Source organism: Notamacropus eugenii, chromosome 5 (genome assembly GCF_028372415.1).
Source record: "Notamacropus eugenii isolate mMacEug1 chromosome 5, mMacEug1.pri_v2, whole genome shotgun sequence".
Lineage (NCBI taxonomy): Eukaryota > Metazoa > Chordata > Mammalia > Diprotodontia > Macropodidae > Notamacropus > Notamacropus eugenii.
The window spans coordinates 322,308,953-322,331,670 of NC_092876.1; positions in this window are offsets into that span (position 1 = coordinate 322,308,953).

The following is a 22,718-nucleotide window of genomic DNA, read 5'->3' on the forward strand; positions in this document are numbered from 1 at the left end:
TAATTACCTATAAAAACATATATACTTGTAAACAGTTTAATCTCATTAAGTCCTCTGTTATTTTTCTTACATGTTTACCTTTTTATACTTGTATTGAGTCTTTTCTTTGAATTTGCCATTTTATTTCAACCCTGTTCTTTTCATAGAAATGCTTGAAAATCCACTGCTACATTATATTTCATTTTACTCCCTGAAGGTTCATAAGTAGTTTTGCTGGCTGTTATTTTTTTACTTTAATTGCAGCTCCTTTACCTTTTAAAATATTATATTCCAAGTACACTGCTCCTGTAAGGTGGAAATTTTTAAATCTTGTTTGATGATGACTATGGTTATATGATATATGAATGTTTTCTTTATGGCTTACAATATTTTATCCTGGAACTGGGAGCTCTGTAATTTGGTTATAATATTCCATGGGAATTTGCATGTCAGAATGTCTTTCAGGAAGTGAGACATACATTCTTTAAATTTCTATTTTACCTTTGACTCTAAGATATTAAGGAAGTTTTCCTTGATAATCTCTTGAAAGATGGTGTCTAGCTTCTGTTTTCAGATCATGGAATTCACAAAGTTCAATAATTTTTAAATTATCTCTTCTGAATCTGTTTTCCAGATCAGTTGTTTTTTTTTTTTCAATGTGACATCATCTTCTATTTTTTTTTTATTCTTTTGATGTGTTTTATTATTGGTTTTTTATGTCTCATAGAGATATTAACTTGTACGTGGTCAATTGTAATATATAAAGAATTGTCTTTCTTCAGTGAAATTTTGTCTCTCTCTCTCTTTTTTTTTTCATTTGGCTACATCTAGTTTTTAAGGAGTTCTTTTCTTCAGTGAATTTTATGCCTCTTTTTCCATTTGGCCAATTCTGTTTTTTAAGCTATTCTTCCCCACATTAGATATTTTTGTACCTCTTTTACCATTTTGGCCTATGCTGTTTTTTAAGTTGTTATTTTCTCCAGGATTTTTTATGTCTCCTTTACCAAGCTGTTGACTCACATGTCTTGATTTTCTTACATCACTCTCATTTCTCTTTCAATTTTTTCCTCTACATCTCTCATGCTTTTCAAAATCCTTTTTGTGCTTTTCCATGGCCTGATACCAATTAATATTTTTCTTTGAGACTTTGGATGTAGGAGCTTTGACTCTGCTATCTTTTCGTGAGTGTGTGTTTTAATCTTCCTTATCATCACAGTAAATTTCTATAGCCAGAATTGTTTCTGTTGTTTGTTTATTTCCCTACCCTACTATTTGATTTTTAACTATTTGTCAAAGTAGAGCTCTGCTTCTAGGGTGGAGGGCATTCTGCCCCAAGCTTCAGGGTTTTTGTGCAGCTGTTTGCAGATACTTCTAGGAAACTATAAGTTTTTAGTTCTTCCTAGGTGTTATGATCCAAGGAGAGGTGTGTTTATTACTTTCCTGGCTGGTGCTCTGGTCTGCGAATGACCACAAGCACTTTTTTCTGTCCTGGAATTGTGAGAAAGGTATCTACTCAACTGTGGTCAGAAACTTTGGTGTGTTAATGCTTCTCTTCACCCTGGAAATGCTACCCAGGATTATGACCTGAATCTGAGTGTGGACAAAGCAACAGAGCCCTGCCTTGGTGCTAGTAAAGAGACCCCTATAATCTCCTTCTGATTAGTACCTCACTCATTGGATTTCTCTACTTCTTTTACCTTTAAAACTAGTCTGTGTTAAGGTGTCAGTTTCTTAAGTATTTTTATACCTCTTTTACCAAGCTGTTGATTCTTTTTTTCATGATTTTCTTGAATAATTCTGATTTTTCTTCTAATTTTCCTTCTACCTCTCTTACTTCATTTTTAAAATCCTTTTTGAGCTCTTTCATGGACTGAGACAAATTCATATTTCTTTTCTTCAAGGTTTTATATATGAGTTTTGACTTGCTTGTTTTCATCTGAAAAGGTTTTTTGATCTTCCTTGCCACTACAGTAACTTTTTTTATTCGTATATTTTTTCTGTTGTATGCTCATTTATTCAGTCAATATCTTGACTTCTAAATCTTTGTTAAAATGGGGTTCTAGGGGGGGCAGAGCCAAGATGGTAGAGAGAGAACAACTAACCCCCTAAGCTCTAAGACATGCCTCTAAGAAGAGAATCTGAACAAATTTTAGAGTGGCAGAATCCAATAGGACACAGAGTGTGGCAGATTTCCAACCCAGGACAGACTGAAAGGTTGATGGGAAGGATCTGTTGCATGGGACTGGAGGAGTGCACAGCCCACAGGCTGTACCAGCCCAAACCTTGCCATAGCAGAGTCGAGCAGGAAGCCCTGGGTGGTCTGAAGTAGCAGCACTGTGGAATATCAAATATATCAGCTCACAACAGGAATCCAGTGGAACTGAGTGAGAGAGAAGTGCAGAACCCCAAGTAACTACAACAGCCACTCCTGAGACTATCAGCCTGCGGATGAAATGTCACCTCCTTGAACTTCTAGGAGCCAAGATAGTGGAGTTATTGGTAAATGCTCTATCCCTCCCCTTGTTGACCTTGAAAAACCCAGAGAATATTTCTGCAGGAAAAATCCGGGAATAATGTGATCAACTGAAGGGGTAAACAGTCTCTTAACTGGTGAGGCTAGGAAAATTGCAAAGGGGGTTCCCTCTTGCTATGAGTGAAGGGGACCAGTGCAGGACCAGAACCATCCCAGACAGATCCAACTCAGTGAACCTGCAGGAGATCCTGATCCCCAGAGAGGCTGAGCCCATAATCATCAACACCAGGATCCCAGGTGTGCCTCAGTACAGCCAGGGAATCAGGAAGACACTAGCACAAACTGGATTCACCAATCACTGAGACAGCAAGTGCTCAGGACAGGAGACCTCCTGTGGCCAGACCACCCCTCCACCACACCTAACACAGCAAATTCCATGGTAACTCCAGGGAAACTCAGAAAGATTTCACCTGGCCTTGGCTTTGGTACACCAGACAGCTCAGCACCAGGTAAGCTGCAGCATTTTACCTTCTAGCTGAATGAACCAGAGGCCACAATAAACAAAGCCTGAAGTTCTAAGCACAAGAACCACGAGTAAGAGTCACCTGTGCCCCAGAAGCAGAGATTAACTGTCAAAGTCAGGAAAAGGGTGATTATCATGAGTAAGAAGAAAACCAGAAAAGAAAAGACCATAGAATCTTTCTATGGAGACAAGGAACAAAATACAAATATCAAAGAGGTCAGCATTGAGACTGTAATCCCATCAGAGACTTCAGAAGGGAATATGAACTGGTCTCAAACCCAAGGAGCATTTTTGTAAAAATTCAAGAAGGGTTTTAAAAGTCAAATTAGAGAAGCAGAAGAAAAGCTGGCCAATGATTTTAAAAATATGAAAAAAAATCACAGAAGAATTTAAAAGGAAAATTGTACCAATGGAAAAGGAAGCAGAAAACATAACTGGGAAAACTGGACCAATGGAAAAGGAAGTACAAAAACTAACTGGAGACTATAACTCCTTAAAAGGAACAACTGAATAGATGGAAAAGGAGATGCAAAAGTTAACTGAAGAAAACATTTAATAAAAAGTAGAACTGAGCAAGAAGAAGCTGGTGACTCTATAAGACATCAAGAATAAGTCAAAGAGAATCTAAAGAATGAAAAGATAGACGAAAATGTAAAATATATCATTGGAAAAACAACTGACCTGAAAAATAGATCCAAGGGAGAAAATCTAAGAAATCCTGGTCTATAAGAAAGCAATGATGAAAAAAGAGCTTGGACAATATCTTCCAAGAAGTCATCAAGGAAAACTGCCCAGAGGTCCTAGATCCAGAGGGCAAAATAGTCATCAAAAGAATCCACAGTTTGCTTCCTGAAAGGAATCTCAAACTGAAAACACCAAGGAATATTGTTGCCAAATTCCAGAACTGTCAAGTGAAGGAGAAAATACTGCAGGCAACCAGAAAAAAACAATTCAAATATAAAGGAGCCACAGTCAGGATCACACAGGACCTTGCAGCTTCTACAGATCACAAACAAGGATCATTTACCCAGCAAAACGGAGAATAATATTTCCAGCAAGAAGATAGACAGTCAGTGAAATAAGGGACTTCCAGACATCCCTGATGAAAAGGCCAGAGCTCAATAGAAAATTTAATCTTCAAACATAATTAATTAGAAACTAAACAATCTAATACTAAAGAATGAGTGCATTAAACAACAAATTATAGAAACAGTCAAAAATTTCATTCAAGGGAATGACAATAATGACAAAATCTAGCAAAACTTATGGGATACAGCAAAAGCATTATATTTATGGCATTGAATGCCTACATGAATAAAATAGAGAAAGAGCATGAATGAAATGGGCATGCAGCTGAAAAAGCTAGAAAAACAACAAATTGAAAATCTCCAAGTAAATATCCAATTATGAATACTGAAAACCAAAGGAGAAATTAATAAAATTGAAATGAAGAAAACTATTGAACAAATAAATAAAACTAAGAGTTGATTTTAAGAAAAAATCAATAAAATTGATAAACCTTTAGTCAATTTGGTTTAAAAAAAGAAGAAAACCAAATTACTAATATCAAAAATGAAAAGGATGACCTCACGTCCAATGAAGAAGAAATTAAACAATAATTAGAAATTGCTTTGCCCAACTGTTTGCCCATAATTTGACAATTTAAATGAAATGGATGAATATTTTGAAAAATGCAAATTGCCCAGATCAACAGAAGAGGAAGTTGAATACTTAAATAATCCCATCTCAAAAAAAGAAATTGAACAAACCATCAATTAATTCCCTAGGAAAAAATCTCCAGGCTTATATGGATTTACAGGTGAATTCTATCAAACATTTAAAGAACAGTTAATTCCAACAATATATAGACTATTTGGGAAAATTGATGAAGAAGGAGTCTTACCAAATTCATTTTATGATATAAATATGGTTCTAATACCTAAACCGGGAAGAACCAAAACAGACAAAGAAAATTATAGGCCAATTTCTCTAATGAATATGGATGCAAAAATTTTTTTAAAAAGATATTAGAAAAAAGACTACATCAATTTATCATGAGAATAATATATTGTGAACATGTGGGAGTTGTACCAGGAACGTAGGGCTGATTCAATATTAGGAAAACTATCAATATTATTGATCATATCAACAGCAAAACTAACAGAAACCCTATGATTATCTCAACAGATGCAGAAAAAGCCTTCAACAAAATGTCACCCATTGAAAATTGAAAATTACTGGAGAGCATAAGAATAAATGGAGCTTTCCATAAAATAATAAACAATATCTACCTAAAACCATCAGCAAGTACTATATGTAATGGGGATAAACCGGATGTATTTCCAATAAGATCAGAGGGGAACAAAGGATGTCCATTATCTCCACTATTATTCAATGTGCTACTAGAAATGTTAACTTAAGCAAAAAGAGAAGAAAAAGAAATTGAAGGAATAAGAATAGGTAAAGAAAAAACTATCATTCACTGCAGATAATATGGTGATATACTTAGAAAATCACAGAGAATCAAGTAAAAAACTACTTGAAATAATAAACAACTTTGACAAAGCGAAGGTTACAAAATAAACCCACATAAATCATCTGCATTTCAATATATTTCTAAGAAAGCACAACAGCAAGAGATAGAAAGAGAAATCCTATTTAAAGCTAGAGTAGACAGTATAAAATATCTGGGAGTCAACCTGTCAAAAGAAACTCAGGGACTATATGAACACAATTATAAACACTTTTAGCACAAATAAAGTCAGATATAAGTAAGCAGAAAACCATCAATTGCTCATGGATAGACAGAGCTAATATAATAAAAATGACAATCCTACCAAAATTAATTAACCTATTTAGTGCCATACCAATCAAGCTACCAGAAAATTATTTTTTAAAGGTAGAAAAAAATAATATCCGAATTGATCTAGAAGAACAAATGGTCCAGAATATCAAGGGAACTAATGAAAAGAAATGCTAGGGAAGGTGGCCTAGCCCTACCAGATATCAAATTGTAGTATAAAGCAGCAATCATCAAAACCACTTGGTACTGGCTAAGAAATAGAGGGTTAGACCAGTGGAATAGGGTTAGATACTGAAGACACAGTAATCAATGACTATAGCAATCTACCCTTTGGTAAACTCCAGGATCTCAGCTTCTGGCATAAGAACTCACTGTTTGACAAAAATTTCTGGGAAAACTGGATAACAGTGTGACAAAAACTGGGCATAGATCAAGGCCTGACATGGTACACAAGAATAAAGTCCAAATGGATACGTGATCTAGGTAATAAAGACTGATATTAGAAACAAGTTAGGGGAGCAATGAATAATGTATTTGTCAAATTTATGGAGAATCGAGAAATTTTTGATGAAACAAGAGATAGAGAACATTATGAATTGCAAAAGGGATAATTTTGATTACATCAAATTGAAAACTTCTTGCACAAACAAACCCAATGCAACCAAGATTAGGAGGGAAGCAGAAAACTGGGAAAAAAGTTTTTGCAACTAATGCTTATGACAGAGGCCTCATTTCTTAAATGTATAGAGAACTGAGTCAAATGTAAAAAATACAAGACATTCCCCAATTGATAAATGGTCAAAGGATATGAACAGGGAGTTTTCAGAGGAAGAAATGAAAGCTATCTATAGTCATATGAAAAAGTGTTCTAATTCACTATTGATTAGAGAGATGCAAATCAAAACAACTCTGAGGTACCACATCACACCTATAAGATTGGCTAACATGACACATGATAAAGATGATAAATGTTGGAAATGATGGGGGAGAGGTAGAATACCAATTTATTGTTGTTGGAGTTGAAAGCTGATCCAACGATTCTGGAGAGCAATTTGGAACTATGCCCAAAGGGCAACAAAACTGTACATACCCTTTGACCCAGCAATATTGCTTCTAGGGAGGGCAGTTAGGTGATACAGTGGACAGAGTACCAGTGCAGAAGTCAGGAGGACCTGAGTTCAAATCTCACCTCAGACACTTGACACTCATTAGCTGTGTGACCTTGGGCAAGTCACTTAATCCCAATTGCCTCATCCTGGGTCATCTCCAGTCATCCTAATGAATATCTGGTCACTGGATTCAGATGGCTCTGAAGGTGAAGTGAGGCTGATGACCTTGCACAGCCCTCCCTCACTCAAAACAAAATCAAGTGCAAGTCATGTCATTATTTCTCTGATGGCATGGTCTTCTTCGGCAACAAAGGATGAACACACACAAATCACTTCTAGAACTGTATCCCAAAGAGATAATAAAATGGGAAATTGTCCCACATGTACAAAAATATTTATAGTAGCTCTCTTTGTGATGGCCAAGAACTGGAAATCAAGGGGATGCCCATCAATCGGGGAATGACTGAACAAGTTGTGGTATATGAATGTAATGGAATACTATGTGCTAGGAGAAATGATGAACAGGAAGACTTCAGAAAAGTCTGGAAGAACCTAAATGAACTGATGCTGAGTGGAAGCAGTGGAGTGGAGAACTTTGTACCTAGCAATAACCACAGTGTGTGAGGAATTTTTCTGGTAGACTTAGCCCTTCACAGCAATGCAAGGACCTAAAAATTTCCCAATGAACTCTTGAGGTAAAATGCCTATCACATCCAGAGAAAGAACTATGGAATTCAATTGCAGAATGAAGCAGATCATTTTCTTTTGTGTCATGTTTTGTTTTGTTTCCAAGGTTTCTCCCATTCATTTTTATTCTTCTATGCAACATGACTAAGGTGAAAATGTTTTTAATATGATTGTATGTATAGAACCTATATAAGATTGCATATCATCTCAGGGAGGGAAGGGAAAAGGAGGGAAGAAGTTAGGTAAGGGAAGGGGAAAAATCTAAGATATATGGAGATATGGATGTCCAAAACTGAAAACAAATAATTTAATCAATTAAAAATAAAAATAAAAAATAAAATGAGGTTCTGCTTCTGGGTTGGAGGGTGCACTGTCCCAAGCTTCAAGTGTTTTGTGCAACTGTTCTCAGAGAAACTTATAAAGACTGACAAGTTTTCCATTCTCCCGAGGTGGGATGATTTAAGGAAAGATTTGTTTACTACTCTCTAGCCTTTATTCTGGTCTGTGAGTGACCATAAGCACTCTTTTCTTCCTCGGAGCTATGAGGAAGGTCCCTCCTCTACTGTAGGTGCAAGCTCTGGTGTGCTATTATTTGTTTTTTGCCCTAGCGTTACCATTCAGGAATGCTACCTGGATCTGAGTCTGGGCAAAGAAATAGAATCTTGCCCCCAGTTTCAGCAAAGAAACCCCTATAACCTCTTTCCAGCCAGTTGTTTGACCCCTTACTATCTGTGGGCTCAGAGTTCTGGAGGTTATTACTACCATTGTTGCTACTGATTCAGTTGCTCCTAAGGCCTGCTCATGGCTGGCTCAGGCCTGTTCTGCACTGTCACAATCTATACTGCGCTGCACACCACTCTCCCCCTGGTGTGACAGAGTTTTCCTGCTGATCTCCTAAGTTGTCTTGGGATGGAAAATTGTTTCACCCTATCCTTTTGTGGATTCTGATCCTTTATAATTTGTTTTGAGGTATTATTAAAAGGTATTCAAGGGTGTTCGGGGGAGAACTCAGGTGAGTCACTGTCTTTTCTAGATCATCTTGGATCCACCACAGAATTATTTTCTTCAGTGAGCTTTTATACTACTTTTGTTTCGTTTCATATCTACTTTTTAGGGAATTCTCTTCTTTATCTAATTTTTGTGCCTTTTTTTTTTTTACAATTTGTCCTATTCTATTTTTAAGTTGTTATTTTCTTTAGTGTTATTTGTGCCTCTTTTACCAATTAATTAATTCTCTTTTTACAATTTTCTTGCATGTCTCTCATTTCTTTTTCCATTTTTTATTCTATCACTATTATCTCTTTCTTAACTCTTCCAGGAATTCTTGCTGGGTTTGTATCCAGTTTTCATTTTTCCCCTTTAAGGTTTTACTTTGTAGTTCTTCATGATCCTATTTACTTCTGAGTTTGTGGTTTGATTTTCTCTGTCACCATTGCAGCTATTTATGATCAGTTTTTTAACTATATTTTAATTGTTGTTTTTATTTGCCTGTTTGTGAAGTTTATCTTTTTTTTTTTTTTACTTTGCATTTTATGTGAAAGTTGTACTCTTTTTACTTTGGGTGTAGGGAGCACTGTCCCAAGCTTCAGATGTTTTTCCACTGATATTTTGAGAGCCAGTTCTGAGAATCTGTAAGCTTTTGGTGCTTCCAGAGTGGTATGGCCAGAAGAGAGATGTGGTCCTTCCAGAAGAGAGATGTGGTCCTTCCACTTTAGCTCTTCAATCCACTTTATTCCTAGGACAAGTTCCTGCCTCCTGTACTTACAAACATTGTCACAGCTCTCGAAAATGGAGTTTCAAAGAGGGCTTATGTCTCCCTGCTGCAGTAATAAGCACTAACCCTCTTCTCAGTCCTGAAATTGTGACCAGAAATGCTTGTGGGCAGCAGATTTGCCAAACAGCAACATGTTATGAGCCTAGTGCCAAAAGAGAGTACTCCACAATCTCTTTCTGATCAGTTTTTTAATCCTCCTTACCAACACTGGACTTAGAGCTCCAGAAGCTGCTGCTTCTCCTTCTGTTTCCACTGCCTATACTTATCTTGCTGCTGTCTGCAGTCCTGGCAGCCCCCCACTCTGCTATCTCAGATGTTTCCTTTAAACCTCCTAAACTAGCTTGGGGAAAAAATCTCACCCTCATCTTTTGTTGGTTGTGCAACTCCAGATTTTGATTGAACATATTTTAAAATTACTTGAAAAGTAAACTTTAAAAAGTTAGTCTGGATGGCTGCTTCTACTCTGCAATCTTGGTTTGCTTCTGACTAATACAGTTTTGCTGTCTATTTCTCCTTATAGTTAATGTAGTTTTTTATTTAAGTATTTAGAGGCTATGCTATCTGGGTGATATATGCTAATTACAGAAATCAGTTCATTGTTTATGTTACCATTATTGCAGAGTCATTTCCCTCTTTATCTACTTTAAATCTCTCTCTCTCTCTCTCTCTCTCTCTCTCTCTCTCTCTCTCTCTCTCTCTTTCTCTCTCTCTCTCTCTCCCCCTGATTTTTTTTTCATGCATTTTCTTGTTAACGTAGGATTGTTTTTCTGATTGTTAATCATTGGTCATACCCCATTCTACTCTTCATTCCTTCCCACTTTCAAGCTTGTGCTTCTTTTTGGTATCTCCTATAAATAGCCAGTCAATGTTTACAGGTACCATTATTTTTGATATTCACAAACCTCTATTATTAATAGTGTAGTGAGAAATACAGATTACCTTTGCCTTTGAGGCAACTAACCTTGTTAGGCATTGTATCCATCTTTTCCCTTTCTTTTTCCCTTTTAGAAATATTTTATAAATAAAAAGTTCTAAAATAATGTGAATAATCAAGCACAGCTTCCTTAGGTGGGAAAAACAAAGAACAAAAAGGAAAGAAGAGTTTAAGGATTCTCTAAAACTTAGTAAAAGATTCTGATATAAACAGAAATGATCATATCTGCATACTGAGGCCAAATCTAGAGTCCAAACTGGAAATGGAAATCCCTCTTGAGGGTTGTAAAAAGGTAATATTAGCATAGCACCGAGATAGTTCTTTGGTACCTGTGGCAGAAGCTGCTGATATAGGGGTAAAAGAAAGAGATGTTTTGAACTAAAAGTATACTTTGAGGTATAACTATATTCAACAGAGAACAGACATTCCACTCAGTATGGACCAGCCTTTAAAAACAAACTTCTGGGAGAAAGTGATAAATGTCACATGGTGTATCATAGAATGGTATCAGTAGAAGTTATGGAAAGACCTAAGCTACTCTAGGCAGAGCTATTGAGGGAAATAGTTATGGCAGCTGAACTTCAGTAAACATAGGTACAAGTCACAGAGGTCACAATGTAGGATGCTGAGCAAGAAGTAATAAGTCACGTAGTGATGTTAAGAGCACATGCTAGAGAAGATAGAATAAATGAATGAATAAGGAGAATTTACTAAGCATCTATTATATACCAAACTCTATGCTATGTGCTATAAATACAAATCAAAAAAAGTGAGAGAGGCTCTGATTTTTAAAATTCACATTTTAATTAGGGGGGACAAAAATAGAATAAAATATAAAATACCTAATTGGAAAAAAAAAACTGATCTGGAAAATAGATCCAGGAGAGATAATTTAAGAATTATTGGAGTACCTGGAAGCCACAATAAAAAGAGAGCCTTGACGTTATCTTTCAAGAGAATATCAAGGAAAACTGCCCTCCTGTCCTAGAACCAGAGAATAAAATAGTTGTTAAAAGAATCTACTAATCACCTCTTGAAAGAGATTCCCAAATGAAGTCTCCAAGGAATATTGTAGCCAAATTCAAGATCTAAAAGATCAAGGAGAAAATAATATAATCAACAAGGAAAGAAAAGATATATGAATATAAAGGAGTCAGAGTCAGGATTACCTAGAATTTAGCAGCTTCTACATTAAAGAATCAAAAGGTTTAAAACATGATATTCCAGAAGACAAAAGAATCTGGACCATAACGAAGAATCAACTACCCAGCAAAACTCAGCATAATCTTTCAGGGGAAAAGATGGATACTCAATGAAATGGGGAACTTTTAAACTTTCCTGAAGAAAAAAAGAAAACAGATTTGAACAGACAATTGAATCTTCAAATACAAGACTCAAGAAAAGCACAAAAAGGTAAACAGGAAAAAAAACAAACACCATGACAACGTTAAATTGTTTACCTCACAACATCAGAAGAATGATTCTTGAAACTGGTTTTTTTTTAATAATGTATTTATTTTTCAGTATTTAATATTCACTACCACAAGAATTTGAATTCCAAATTTTCTCCTCATCTCTCCCCACCATTCACCCCAGTACAGTGTGCACTTCACCCACACTTCCTCAACTCTGTCCTGTCCTCCTTTCTATCACCCCCTCTAATCTCATCTCTCTCCCCTCTATTTTCTTGTAGGGAAAAATAGATTTCTATAACCCATTCTCTGCACATCTTATTTCCCAGTTCCATGCAAATACAATTTTTAACATCCATTTTTAAAGTTTTGAGTTCCATATTTTCTCCCTTCTTTGCTCCTCACCCACCCTCAATGAAAAAGCAAGCAATTCAATATAGGTCATACATGTGTAGCCATGCAAAACACTTCTATAACAGTTGTGAAAGATTGATCACATTTCCCTCTGTCCTGTCCTGCCCTCAATTTATTCCATTCTCTCCCTTGACCTGTATTCCCACAATAGTGTTTGCTTCTGATTATACCTTTCCCCAATTTGCTGTCCCTTCTCTTATCTTCCCTTCCCTATCCCCTCCTCTCTGCCTTCCTGAAAGGTAAGATAGATTTCCATGCCCAATTGAGTGTGCATTATTTCCTCCTTAAGCCAAATCCCATGACAATAAAGATCACTCATTCCCTTTTATCTCTCACCTCTTCTCCTCCATTGTAAAAACTCTTTCTTACCTTTTTATGTGACATGATTTGTTATATTCTATCTCTCTTTTTCATTTTCTTCCAGTACATTCCTCTCAACAGTAAATTTTATGTTTTCATATTCAGCTCATCCTGTGCCCTCTGTCTACATATAAAACAGTTCAAATTTAGTGAGTTCCTTATGACTTCTCTTTACTGTTTACCTTCTCATATTTCTCCTGATTCTTATATTTGAAACTCAAATTTTCTATTCAATTCCGATCTTTTCAAAAAGAATGCTTGGAAGTTCTCTATTTCATTGAATGAACATTTCCCCCCTGAAGTATTATAATCAGTTTTGCTGGGTAGGTTATTCTTGGTTTTAATCCAACCTCCTTTGAACTCTGGAATAACATTTTTAAAGACCTGTATTATTCTGATTGTATTTCCACAATACTTGAATTGTTTCTCTCTGGATACTTGCAATACTGTCTCCTTGACCTGGGAACTCTGGAATTTGGCTACAATATTCCAAGGAGTTTTCCTTTTGGGGTCTCTTTCAGAAGGTGATCTGTGAATTCTTTCCATTTCAATTTTACTCTCTGGTTCCAAAATTTCATGACAGTTTTCCTTGATAATTTCATGGAAGATGATGTCTAGGGTCTTCTTTTTTATCATGTTTTTCAGGTAGATCAATAGTTTATATATGTATGTGTGTGTATATATATACATATATATACACACACATACATATGTTTCCCTATTTCTTTTTAATGTTTATTTATTTTAGTTTACAACATTCATTTTCACAAAATTTTGAGTTCCAAATTTTCTCTCCATCTCTCCCCTACCCTCACCCCAAAACACCATGCATTCTGATTACCCTTTCCTCCAGTCTGCCCTCCCTTCTATCACACCCTTCCTTCCCTTATCCCCATCTTTTCTCTTTTCTTGTAGGACAGGATAGGCTTCTATACCCCATTACCTGTATTTCTTATTTCCCAGTTGCATGCAAAAACAATTCCCAACATTCATTCCTAAAACTTTGTGTTCCAACTAATCTCCCTTCCTCCCTCCCCAACCATCCCCACTGAGAAGGCAACCAATTCAATATAGGCTATATATGTGTAGTTTTGCTAAAGACTTCATAACAGTCATGTTATATAAGACTAACTATAGTTCCCTCCATCATATCTTGCCCCTCATTTATTTTATTCTCTCTTTTGCCATTGTCCCTACTCAAAAGTGTTTACTTCTAATTACTCCCTCCTCCCATTTGCCCTCCCTTCTATCATTCCCCAAACCACTTATCCCCTTCTCCCACACTTTCCTGTAATGTAAGATAGATTTTCATACTAAACTGAGTGTGCATGTCATTCCCTGCTTAAGCCAAATGTGATGAGAGTAACCTTCATTTTTTCTCTCTCACCTCACCCCTTTTCCCCTCCAATGAGAAAGCTTTTTCTTGCCTCTCTTATGAGAGATAGTTTGCCCCATTTCATTTCTCCCATTCTCCTCCCAATATATTCCCTTCCCATCCCTTAATTTTATTTTTTTAAATATCATCCCTTCATATTCAACCCTCCCTATGCCCTGTGTCTATATGTATATAATCCCTCTAACTACCCTAATACTGAGAAAAGTCTCAAGAGTTATAAATATTATTTTTCCTTGTAAGAATGTCAATTTTAGTAAGTTCCTTATGACTACTCTTTCCTGTTTATTTTTTCATGCTTCTCTTGATTCCTGTTTTTGAAAAGTCAAATTTTCTATTCAGCTCTGGTCTTATCATCAAGAATGTTTGAAAGTCTTCTATGTCATTGAATGACTATTTTTCTCCCCTGAAGTACTATATACAGTTTTGTTGGGTGGGTGATTCTTGGTTTTAATCCTAATTCCTTTGACTTCTAGAATATCATATTCCAAGCCCTTCAATCCCTTCATGTAGAAACTGCTATATCTTGTGTTATCCTGATAGTATTTCCACAATACTCGACTGGTTTCTCTCTAGCTGCTTGGAATATTTTCTCCTTGACTTGAGAAGTCTGGAATTTGGTTTCATTACTTCTGGGAGTTTTTCTTTTCAGGTCTCTTTCAGGAGGTGATTGGTGGATTTTTTCAATATTTATTTTACCCTCTGGTTCTAGAATATCAAGGGAGTTTTCCTTGATAATTTCACAAAAGATGATGTCTAGGCTCTTTTTTTTTGAACATGGCTTTCAGGGAGTCCCATGATTTTTAAATTGTCTCTCCTGGATCTATTTTCCAGGTCAGTTGGTTTTCCCATGAGATATTTCACATTAACCTTCTATTTTTTCATTCTTTTGGTTTTGTTGTGTAATTTCTTGTTTTCTCATAGTCATTAGCTTCTATCTCCTTCATTCTAATTTTTAAAGAACTATTTTCTTCAGTGAGCTTTTGAACCTTCTTTTTAATTTGGCAGATTCTGATTTTTAAAGCATTCTTCTCCTCATTGGTTTTTTGGATCTCTTTTCTAATTGAGTTAGCCTATTTTTAAAGGTGTTATTTTCTTCAGCATTTTTGGGGGTCTCCTTTAGCAAGTTTTTGACTTGCTTTTCATGATTTTCTTGCATCACTCTCATTTCTTTCCCCTATTTTTCCTCCACCTCTCTTACTTGATTTTCAAAATTCTTTTTGAGTTCTTCCATGGCCTGAGACCATTGCATATTTATTTTGGAGGTTTTGGATGCAGAAGTCTTGATTTTTAGGTCTTCCTTTGATGATATTCATTGTTTTTCCTCATCTGAAAGGATTGTTCACCAAGGAAATAACCTTCTATAGTCTTATGGGGTTTTTTTTTCTCTTTTGGGGGCATTTTCCTAGCCAGTTACTTGACTTTTGAGTCCTTTGTCAAGAGGAGGGTATACTCTAGGGACCTGTAAGTTCTCAGTTCCTCCAAGGTGGGACAATCAAGGGAGAAGAGCTTACTCCTCTCCTGGCCCGAGCCCTGGTCTGGGAACAACCAAAAACTTTTTTGCCTAGGATCTATGAGTAGTAGAATTTCCTCTCCACAACTTCCTCCAGGTCCACCATGCCAGCACTCTTCTTCACTCAAGGAGAACCACTCAGGGTTGAAATCCAGATCAGCTGTTCAGTTCCTCCAGGGTCTTTAGGTGAAGCATTCCAAAAATGTATGCTGCCACTGAAGTGCCTGCTGCCTGGTGGGACCAGAATGCATTCCCCTCTCACCTAGGTGAAAGAGCTTTCCCACTGAACTTTGAAGCTGTCTTTAGCATTTGTGGGTTGAGCAATTTGGGAATAGCATCTGCTTCCAGGATTCTGCCACCTGAAGCCTGCTCTAGTTCTGTCCTTCCCACAGCACAGCCAAGGCTGAGCTGCGCTCCACTCTTAGCCCAGTGTGATAAACCTTTCCTGTTGGCCTTCCAGGCTATCTTGGGCTGGAAATCTCTTTCACTCTGTCGTTTTGTGGCTTAGGTTGCTTTAGGATTTGTTTAGAGTCATTTTTACAGATATTTTATGGGCTGTGAGGGAGAATCTTTACAGGTCTATCCTTCTACTCTGCCATCTTGTTTCCTTCCCTAGGCCAATAATTTTCAAATGATCTTGTCTGAATTTATGTTCCATATCAATTGTTTTTCCAAGGAGGTATTTCACATTGTCTTCTATTTTTTCATTCTTTTGGTTTTGTTTTGTAATTTCTTAGCTTGTCATAAAGTCATCAGATCAATTTGCTCCATTATAATTTTTAAAGAGCTATTTTCTTAAGTGAGCTTTTGGATATCTTTTTCTATTTGGTCCATTATGCTTTTTAAGGCATTCTTCTTTTCTAAGGGTTTTTTGGACCTCTTTTCCTATTTGGCTAAGTCTATTTTCAAAGTTTTATTTTCTTCAACAAATTTTTGGATCTCCGTTAGCAAGCTGTTAACTCATTTTTCTCAATTTTCTTCCATCATTCTAATTTCTCTTCTCAATTTTTCCTCCACCTCTCTTACTTTATTTGCAAAATCCTTTTTTGAGCTGTTACATGTACCAAAACCATTTCACATTTTTTTGAGAGAGGCTTGTAGGATGTAGAAATTTTGACCTTCCTGTCTTCCTCTGATTGTATGCTTTATCTCCCTCACCCAAAAGGAAGAAACAATGTATCTTTTTACCAAGAAAGTAACCTTCTATAGCCTTATTTTTCCCCCTTTTGTGCACTTTTCCAGCCACTTACTTGACTTTTGAGCACTTTGATAAGTGAAGGGTATGCTACCCCAGGTTTCAGAGGTTTTGTGAAGCTGTTTAAAGAGATATCTCCTGGGCCCTGCAAGTTCTCAGATTCTCAAAAGTGGTATAATCAAGGGAAAGGTGTTCACTCCTTCCCTGACCTGCACTCTTGTCTGTGAGCAACAACAAGCACTTTTTTCTGCCCTGGAACTGTGAGTCATATTCTCTCTCCATAGCCACCATAAGCTCCACCACTCCAGTACTTGTCCTCACCCTAGGACCACCACTCAGGACTGAGACTGGGATCAGCTGCTTGATTCCCCCACTGTCTGTAGGCCAAGAGCTCCAGAAACAGCCACTACTGCAGCAGTGGATGCTACATCCTGGGGCCAGGGCTAGGAGAGGACCACACTCCCCTCTCACGGAGGTGAAAGAGCTTTCTCACTGACCTATGAAGCTGTCTTTGTCATTTGTGGGTTGAGAAATCTAGAAACTGCAGCAGCTAGCAGTGCCCTGAGGCCTGCTCCAGTCTAGCCTATGCTGGGCAGCACTCTGCTCCAAGCCCAGTGCAATAGATCCTTCCTATCAGCCTTCCATGTTATCTTGGGATGGAAATCTATTTCAATCTGTCTTTTTGTGACTTCTGCTGCTCTAGACTTTGTTTAGAGTCACTTTTGCAGGTTTTTTAAGGGTTTGAAGGGGAAGAGTTTGATCAGGTCCATGCTTCTACTCCACCATTTTGGCTCTTCCCCCTGATTACTGTAACTCTTAATAACTGTATTGCATGCACAACAGAGAAGAAAAGAAAACGTACAAGGGGGTGGGGGGAAGATGAACAGCTCTGAGCATGATGCATAGTATTTATAATATATGTTTTCTTGAAGTAGGAATTTATTGTTGTATATTTCAGCAATACTTAAGGGAAAATTTTATACCACTAAATGCTTACATAAATAAAATAGAGAAAGAGGAGATCAATGAATGGGGCATACAGCTAAAAACTCTGGAATAGGAAATATAACATACATAAATATTTAATTAATTTGATTTTAAAAAGAAAGAAGAAAAACAAATTTTCAATATCAAAAATAGAAGGGGTTAATTCACCACCAATGGATAGGAAATTAAAGCAATTGTTATGAGCTGCTTTGTCCAAATTCATGCCCACAAATCTTGCAATCTAAGTGAAATGGATGGACATTTATAAAAATATAAATTGCCCAGACTAATAGAAGAAGAAATAAAATATTTAAATAACCCCATTTTAGAAAAGAAATTGAACAAGTCATCAATGAATTCCCTAAGGAAAAGATTTCCAGGGCTTGATGGATTTGCATGTGAATTCTATCAAACATTTAAAGAACAATTAATTTCAATACTATGTAAACCATTTGGAAAAATATGCAAAGAAAGAATTGCACCAAATTCCATTTATGTCACCAATATGGTGCAGATACCTAGACCAGGAAGAACCAAAATAGAACAAGAAGATTTTTGACCAAATTTCGCAATAAAAATTGGAGAAAAAATTTTAAATTCAATATTAGCAAAGAGTTTACTGCAATTTATCAGAAAGATAATACACTATGACTGGATGAGTTTTGTACCAGGAATGCAGGGCTGGTTCAATAGTAGGAAAACTATTTCCAAAGTTGACCATATCAATAACAAACCAACAAAAATCACATTATTATTTTAATAGATGCATCACCCATTCAGATTGAAAACAATGTGGAGAATAGGAATAAATGGAGCTTTCCTTACAATGATAAGTATTTTCTATCTAAAACCATTAGCAATCAATATATATAATGGGGGTAAGACAGAGGTTTTCCCAATGAAATCAGGGATGAAGCAAGAATGCCTATTATTACTACTATTATTCAATATTGGACTAGAAATGCTAGCTTTAGCAATAAGAGAAGAAATAGTAATTGAAGGAATTTGAATAAGTAATGAGGAAACAAAACTATTACTTTTTGCAAATGATAGGATGGTATACTTAGATAATTAGAGAATCAACTAAGAAACTACCTGAAATAATAAACAACTTTATGAAAATTGCAGGATATAAAATAAACCCACATAAATCATCAGTATTTCTATATATTACCAAGAAATACCCACAGCAAGAGATAGAAAGAGAAATTCTATTTAAGAATATCTGTTGACAATATAAAATAGTTGGGGGTCTACTTGCCATGACAAACTCTATGAACAAAATTGTAAAACACTTTTTACACAAATAAAGTCAGATCAAAACCATTGGGAAAATATCACTTGCTTATAGGTATACTGAATTAATATAAGCAAAGTGAAAAATTCACCAAGCAAGGCACCAAATTACTTTATAGAGCTAGGAAAAATAATAACAATCTGGAAGAACAAAAGGTGAAGAACATCAAGGAACTCAATGAAAAACATGCAAAGAAAGGTGGCTTAGTCTTACCAGGTCTAAAACTATATTATAAAGTGACAATTATCAACACTGTTTAGTACTGACTAAGAAATAGAATGGTATATTGTTGGAATAGATTAGGTACACAAGACACAGTAGTAATGATTATAGTAATCTAATGTTGTTAAACACAAAGAGTTCAGCTTCTGGAATAAGCACTCACTATTTGACAAAAACACTTCTGGGAAAACTGGAAAATAGTATGACAGAAATTAAGCATAGACCAACATCTGACAAGGTATACAAACACAAGGTCAAAATGAGTATATGATTTAGACGTAAAGGGCTATTTCATAGGCCAATTAGGAAAACAGATTTATGGGGAATGGAAGAATTTATAACCCAACAAGAGACAGAGAACAATATGAAATGCAAGATGCATAATCTTGATTACATTAAATTAAAGAGTTTGTACAACAAAACCAATGGAACCAGTATTAAAAGGAAAGCAGAAAGCTAGGAAATATTTTTTACAGCAACCTGTTTCTGATAAAGCTTTCATTTCTCAAATGAAATATTTCTCAAATATATAGAGAACTGAATCAAAATATATGAGTTCAGGTCATTCCCCAATCGATAAATGGTCAAAAGATATGAACAGGCAGTTTTCTGATGTCAAACTTAAAACTATCTATGATAATATATGAAATGCTCAAATCACTATTGATTAGAGAAATGCAAATCAAAACAACTCTGAAGTACCATGTCACATCTACCAAATTGACTAATATGATAGAAAAAGGGAAATGATAAATGTTGGAGATGTTGGAAAATTGGGACACTAATGCATTGTTGGTGGAGCTGTGAACTGATCCAACCATTCTGGAGCACAATTTGGAAATATGACCAAAGGGTAATCACACTGTGCATACTCTCTGATCCAGAAATTCCACTACTAGGTTAGCATCCCAAAGACATCATAAAAAAGGGGAAAGGACCTACATGTATAAAAATATTTGTAGCAATTCTTTTTGTGGTGGCAAAAAAAAATTGGAATTTGAGAGGGTGCCCATCAATTTGGGAATGGCTGAAGAAATTATGTTTTATGAATTTAATGGAATAATACTGTATTATAAGAAATGATGAGCAGGTAGATTTCGTGAAAACCTAGAAAGATTTACATGTACTGATAGTGAGTGAAGTAAACAGAACTAGGAGAACATTCTACACAGTAACAGCAACACTGCATCATGATCAACTGTGATTAACTTACCTCTTCTCAACAATTCAATGATTCAAGACAATTCCAAAAAAACTCACAATAGAAAATTCTATCTACATCCAGAGAAAAAACTGAGGTGTCTGAATGCAGATTGAAACATACTATTTTCAATTTTTTTCCTTTTTCTATTTTGTTCTGTTTCTTCTTTCACATGACTAATATGTAAATATGTTTACATGATTACACATGTATAACCTATATCATATTGCTTGGTGTCTTGCAGAGGGGAGATGGGGGGATAGAAAGGGAGGGAAGGATAAAAAAAAACAATTGAAACTCAAAATCTTATAAAATCAACTTTGAAAACTATCTTTACATGTAATTGGGGATAAAAGTAAAAGACTATTTATCAAAAAATAAAAATAAAAGAACTGAGATAGCTGGGGTTTGGGTGCTTGGGGAGAGAAAGGAAGGAATTCAGCCTGTGGTATGGGCTAGAACACTCAGGATCAAAGGAAGCTAAGATAAATGCTGTAAACTTTATACTACTACTGTTCTAGCCCTGGTTATGATAGATTAAATGGGAAGAAATTTGATCGCTCCTGAGGTTGCACTTGCAAAGAAGTAACCCCTAAGTACTTGTAGCAGCATCAGGAAAAGCAAAGTTTGGGAGGGACTGTGTTTCATCACAACAAATCAGAAATAATCTTCTGCTCCACTATATCTCAGGCAACCTCCAGCATGGTGGGAGAAGAACTACTAGAAATTTCAAACCCTAGAATGAAATCCACATTGAATATTTTCCTACCAATTAATAAAGGAACCACCAGACAGTATAGGCCACTTTGGTGTGGCTGCTGCTAAGGGACTTGTGAAAATGTTCCCACTACATGTTTGCAGTTTTAGGCCTATGAGATTTCTGTAGGCTGAAGAGACAGATGTTCCCCAGGGAAAGAACTTTTTCAGATAAAAAGTGCGTGTATTTCAGTATGCTTCAGCCTTCTGGTCCCTCCTGCATTTGAAAATTAGTATCATTTCATATAAATATAGAGTCCCAGATGCCAAGAATAAATGTACACTGGAAACACACTATGAATATCATTTAGTGCAGGTGACTATGAAAGAAGGGCAGGTTACAGAACAGTTTATATTAAGAGTGATGTATATTAAAGCTAACTGGTTTATGTTGATCACATAGACTTGAAATTCTAATAGTAATAAAGGTAGAAAGTCTACTAGATATAGAAGAGAGAATGTTTCAGCATGCATAGAGATCAATAAGGGAATCTTGCATGATGTATTAGAGATCATCCTAAGGCTGAGTATGAACTACACTGAGGATGCAAGCTGTCAGAATTTGGCACTGAAATGAAGGTCAAGTTCATGGGTATAGAACTGCACTACTAAAACCTGTCCCCAAAGGGATGAAATTCAAAGTCTACTAAAAGTTTCAAATTCCTGTTCAGTGACAGTGTCTTAGATTCATCCAATGTATAGTGCTGTAATATTAAACCCTTATGATAACATTGCAACTGGCTGTCATTGCTGTAGGATGGAGGAAATGAGGGCTAAGAATCAGCTATTAAAATGCTGGAATTAAATATCAGGTTTCAGGGATAGTAAACTAATAGATGAGGTAAAAGTCAGGAGTCAATTTTTTATATTGATTTATTTATTTTTAGTTTTCAACATTCATTTCCACAAAATTATGAGTTCTAAATTTTATCCCCATCTCTCCCGTACCCACACCCAAAATGCTGTGCATTCTCATTACTCCTTCCCCCAGTCTGCTCTCCCTTCTATCACACCCCCTCCCTTCCCTTATTCCCATCTTCTCTCTTCTCTTGTAGGGCAAGATAGATGTCTATACCCCATTGCCTGTATTTCTTATTTCCAGGCTGCATGCAAAAACAATTCTCAATATTAATTCCTAAAACTTTGTGTTCCAGTTAATCTCCCTTCCTCCCCCACCCCCCAACCATGCCCACTGAGAAGGCAAGAAATTGAATATAGGCTATATATGTGTAGTTTTGCAAATGACTTCCATAATAGTCATGTTGTGTAAGACTAACTATATTTCCCTCCATCCTAACCTGCCCCCATTTATTCTACTCTTTCTTTTGACCTTGTCCCTCCCCTAAAGAGTTTACTTCTAATTACTCCCTCCTCCCATTTGCCTTCCCTTCTATCTTCCCTCTCACCCCACTTATCCCCTTGTCTCCTATTTTCTTGTAGTGTAAGATAAATTTACATACCAAATTGAGTATGCATGTTATTCCCTCCTTAAGCCAAATGTGATGAGAGTAAACTTCACTTTTTCCCTCTCCCCTCCCCCCTTCCCCCTCCATTGAAAAAGTTTCTTGCCTCTTTCATGAGAGATAACCTGTCCCAATCCATTTTTCCATTTCTCCTCACAATATATTCCTCTCTCACCCCTTGATTTATTTTTTTAGATATCATCCCTTCCTATTCAACTCACCC